The 5,433-nt window shown below is 31.2% G+C and overlaps 1 long non-coding RNA gene across 2 annotated transcripts; it reads left to right on the top strand.

Moving 5' to 3' along the window:
* The first annotated feature begins 1,861 nt into the window (after nt 1-1,861).
* Nucleotides 1,862-5,152, top strand: LOC107005829. Of its 2 annotated transcripts, XR_003575452.1 has the most exons (3): nt 1,862-2,186; nt 3,085-4,817; nt 4,905-5,152. It is a non-coding gene; the product is annotated as an uncharacterized LOC107005829 (long non-coding RNA). The 2 variants fall into 2 exon arrangements; XR_001454951.2 differs by lacking the exon at nt 1,862-2,186 and having other exon boundaries at nt 2,193-4,817.
* Nucleotides 5,153-5,433: the final 281 nt, after the last annotated feature.

The following is a 5,433-nucleotide window of genomic DNA, read 5'->3' as shown; positions in this document are numbered from 1 at the left end:
AAATGACATAGGTGAAGCTAGATCCTAACATGTTTGTCATGATGTTATAAGGTCCAAAAACGGTATATAAATTGGTATTGAGGTAGTGTCTAGAGTTTTAGGTGATTTGGAAGTGAAACGTCACGGAACGACTAAGACATTCGATGACTAAGTCACCTATGTGCCTCATGTGTGGTTATGTGCCTATACGTGTGTTTCATCATGTTATAAGTATATTACATGAGTTTTTATAAAGTTTATAGGCAATGTGTCATGATTCGTGATATTTGGAGGTCAAACATCGAAGAACGTCCATGACGTTTGAAAGGTTTGCTTTGGAACGACCTTGTGTGTATTGGCATGTTTCATAGAGTTTTAAATGTTCATTTTTTATGAAATTCATGTGAGAGGTCCTAAACTCGTATACAAACATATTTTGGTTGGAAACGTCTGGATGAAAGTCCCCAAGGACCAACCAAGGGTCCTTGAGGAAGAACCCTTCTCTAGAGCCAAGGTTGTCTGGACCAGGCCCCAAAAGACTGAGGCAAACGACGGCTTGTGGGCTAGTCGATTCCACGTCGATGGGTGTCATGGGTCAAGACATAGCCTAGCCATCTCAAGCTACAAAACTCAAGTCCCTAAACCAAACGACGGGAGGACAGGACGGTCAATTTTTTGACAAATGGTCCGTCGACTGCCAACCATCGATGGTACTGGTTTCCTACGTGTAGTCACAGTTAAGTTAGGGGTGAAGTTGTAAATTTAATCCACGTCCAAAAAAGAGAAAGAGCAGTTACTTAGGGGTCTTTTGTGTATTTTAAACATGTTTATAAGCCTTTAACACTTAGATTATTTCATTCTTCAAAATCAAAACCCAAATTCCCATAGAAATAATCTAGAACTCCATTGGAGACAAAACTCAAGGAAGGGCTTGGATTGGAGAATTGAGTTGAGATTATTCATCAAATTTAATGATTAGATTTATTTAGGTATAGTTTTTGATCCTTGAAACTCTATTCATCAAGGAGCCCAACATTCAAAGAAGTGTTCTCTAAAGTTTTCAAAGATGCATTATCCAATTTCATGATCCATCCATGGGTTCTTGCATTGAAGGTTTCAAAGCATTTTATACTGATTAAATTGTAGTTAATTAGATGAAGTTAACTCTGTTAACCTATGAACCCATGTAATTGATGAACCCTAGTTTTTCACTGCTTTATGGGTTAAGTAAATTGGACTTAATGCTTATGAATTCTAGTGTAGTTTTCTATGGGCAATTGAATGATGTAATAATTGTGTTGAACTGATATCTAGGTTGTCTTAGATTGATGAATCTATATTGAATTTACCTAGTTTCATTGAAAATCATAGTTTATGTATTGAATTATTGGTTATGGTCATGGGTAAGGGCCTTGTGATATTGAATTGGATGATTTAGCCATGGATTGAAATGGAGAGAATGGATTGGTGGTATGATTACCTAATTCTCTTTATTTATGTGGTGGTGCTATATGCTTTACTTGCAATTGATGTGGCCTTGTCGGCGTTACTTTATGTATTATGATGATCATGGCCTTTTCGGCACTACTTGAAGTATTAAGATGATTAGTGTAGTTGATATATGTGAATTATGAGCATATCTATCTACATATGAAGTAATGTGAAAGAATGTGTTCTTTCTATGTATGTTAGGACACTACAAGAAAAATGGTTATTAGGGACCAACATATCGCGACTAGATAAATTTGGTCTCTAGAAGCATACTTGTTTGGACCAGATTTCCTTTTGGTCCCTAATTCTCAATTTTATGCTATAAAATGACGAAGAGACTAATTACGCTCCTTAAACTGATCAATAACTAGTCCTTAATGATCCCACAAACTGTTATAGTGGGAGAGACACCACTTAACTTTAATTCTTTTAATAGAATTGTAGAAAAAAAACTAGAATAAAACAAAACCCATCCTCAAAACCAAATCCATCTATCAAAATCGCTAATATCACGATGCTCATCAGAGCCTCTCAATACGCCGTTGTCTAGCACTATTTCTTCTTCTTCTCCTACTTGACGTTTCTTACACTTAAATTTTCATTTGAGGTTACTTGTCTTTTAGGTATATTTGGAGCTATTCTCTAACAATATTTTCTCATTTGTTTATCCTGTAATTTCTTTTGCAGTTATCAGTTCAAAAATCCCCTTTATTTTGGTAATTTCTCTACTCGTTTTACTGTTGTTTTGATCTTTTAGGTGGGTATAGTTACACAAGTGAATTTATATATTTTAATTATTTTTCAATTCAACTTGGTATGGACAATATCCAGAATTTGAGTTATATGTGAAATTAAAGTCGTAATTATTGTATGTGCTTCTTATGTTAAGGAGTTGTGTTCTGTATGGTACCAAATGATTCGTTTGAGTTATAAATTATGGAATAGTTAATTTAGCAAGAATAAGGGAATTTCCTTCGAAGACATAAAAATAGAGTAATAGAGAAGGAGAGTCAAGTCAACTAAATGTTTAAAAATTAAGGAGTGTTTTCAAAAAAGTTACATTATTCTTGCAAAATTTTACAGTAATAGATAAAGAGATTCAAGTCAACTAATTTTTTAAAAATTAAGGAGTGTTTTCAAAATAGTTACATTATTCATGCAAAATTTGTAGCACAATAGAACGACGTAACTAGAATTGAATTTTGCAATTGAATCAAAATTTTGAGATGCTTCGTCTTTATTTGAAGATTCTAGTGGGCAAAATTTAATGTTTGATCAACTTTAATAGCAAAAATTACAACTTCACTTGGTAATAGTTTATTGTTCGACAAATTTCTGCTTGATCCATATGGTATGCATTTGTGAATTTGATGCAACAAGTTTTCATAATGATTGGCTGGGGTAGAAAAAATTATTTTTAATTCTCCATATTTTTCTTTAGAAGTTGATTGTGATTTTGATTATCATATTTATTAGTTGTTAATCTCGATGATCACTCATTGGAGTCCAATATGGCTTATAGCTTTACGGTTAAACTCTTCACTTTTGTTCTTCTCTTAATATTGAATTTATTTCAAATGACTAATAAACCTACTTTATTTTTCTCAAACGAAGCTTCCCCCATAGCAGAGCATGTTCTTTTTCTTTTAATCGTCGAGGCAAGTGTTCATAGACGATGACGTCTATATGTGTTCTCCTTCAATACTGACTTTGTGGCATAAGTATAGGTAATGTTTCCAATTACAGTCTTTTCTAAGGATATTACTCCCTATAATCTTGTAATTCCATTTATTTTCTTTCATCAATATTGTTTTCCTACCACTTATTATATTTTTTATTAAAATTTTGAATTTTTCTTTTCATATAACTCTCAATATTGAAGTCCACAGTAAAGGTATTGAACAAAGTTAGTATTATCTAATACCTATCAAAAAATATTTGAATGAATGTATGACTTATAGTTAAAGGAGGATACAGTAGAGATTTTAAAATTTTCTTATATGTTACAGTATGTATTGGCAAGTTTGCACTTCCAGGTTTTATAGTCCATAAAATACTTTAGGTGAGTTCATCTTAGTTTAAATTGTGATATTTCTATTTTTATAAGTTATTTCGTGTTATGTTGCTCGGACTCTTCAATAATATTTATGAATATGTATCGAATACTTCAATGATAGTGTATTTTTGGGAATATGGCAGTAGTGTGGCAATATTTTGGGAGAATCCAAGCATCATAGATTTATTAAATGAATTGTTTGTTCCCTTCACCTATCTATTCCTTCTTTATGTATATGTAAATGGAGACTTTTTGTATTCTGCCTGAACTATACCTTGAAGGCAGAATATGGGCAAGTTATTTATTCCTTTTTATTTGATATCTTAGTGAAAACTAGTGTCTTTCTTTTTATGTTGAAAGAAATTAGTGATAACTATTTCTAAATTCTAATAAAAAAGTGATATGATCCAATTTACTCAAGTTTATAAGAGTAAACCCTGAACATAGTTAGCATTATTTGTGCCTAAATTGAGAGATTTTTTGTTATGACTGTGAGATTGCTAGATGGCTGGTGCAGTAATGACATCTTTCCTTTAGTCATGATTTGGAGGGCATATTTATAAGTATGGTCGACAAAAATTTTTTTTATGTATTTCCCAGCAACTAGGCTATAATTTTAATGAAAACTTCTTCACCTGATGTAATAATAATAATGATAAGAATATTCATTTGGACTTTATTATGAGAAAGAATCTAAATTCATTTTAGTTACTTTTGATAATTCCTTCATAACTTCTTCTTTCGCTTTATTCTGACTTTGTTTGTTCTTTGCTTTGTTCAAATAAATTCTTCTCAAGGAACATAGTTGTTGGAATACTTAATAATGATGTTATGTTTAAATAAACTATTATGCTGAATATTTGAAGATATTAGTAGATTGTGTATAATATCCTGTCTTATTTTTTTTAATATTCTCGATATAATGCTCTCAAATTATGAGTATAAGGTCAGTAAAACATTGACTCTATCTTCTAATTAAAGTTATTGAAGAGGCAAAGGAAAAAGTGGTTTCTCCAAGTGTTTGGGTGAATTTAATTACTATCAAATGCCATGAATTTGCATTTTATGTTTAAGTAAGTTCTGCATTCAGTAAATGCTAGCATATATATTATTTTTGTAGGAGCTAATTGACAAGTTCTAAAATGTATTTCATTTACCTACCTGAGGACTGTGAAAAAGTATATATTGTTGCCGCACAATGTTTTATGCTACTGTGTATTTGAAGAAAAATATTATTGGAGGATATGTAAACACGACATGCTTTGAAGAAGAAGAACATATGCATATGCAGGTTTTCCTCTACATTTGTGTCATATATTAGATACTTAATCTGATATTCATAATTTTCTAAATTGATTAGTACTTTTTATATTTGCAGGTTTTGACGAGTTTTTATTACAGGACAGGATAGTGATTTTGAAGACTTCATCCAAGTAGAGAAATAGGTTATCATTTACCAGGGCATTTCTAATAATATAAGAATAGATTTTAAGAGGTTGTGTAGAGAGTACCTTGATATACGCATCCCATTTACAGAGTTACAAAATTTTCTTTCATAACATATTCTTGTAATTAACTGCCGATGTTTATATTTGTATATACAACAGTGAATTTATTGTTAATTTAGTGGATGTGAATGTAGTTATATATAGTAATAATTATATAATTTTATAAAATAAATGAGAGGAAACGAATTTCAAGGACTAGATTAAATCTTAAATGACTTTTTAGGACTGGTATAATCTGTTCACAAAAGAATTTTAGGCGCTAATTAATCTTTCATTAGGGACTAGATTTTATAGCGCCTAAAACTAATTTAGGGATCAAATTTATGGTCCCTAAAAATTATTTAGGGATCAGATTTATGGTCCTTATAAGCAATTTAGGGACCAAATATAATCCAGTCG

The sequence above is a fragment of the Solanum pennellii genome, chromosome 12 (assembly GCF_001406875.1).
Source record: "Solanum pennellii chromosome 12, SPENNV200".
NCBI lineage: Eukaryota > Viridiplantae > Streptophyta > Magnoliopsida > Solanales > Solanaceae > Solanum > Solanum pennellii.
The sequence above is the reverse complement of the archived record's forward strand: the minus strand, read 5'-3'. Positions and strand labels throughout refer to the sequence as shown.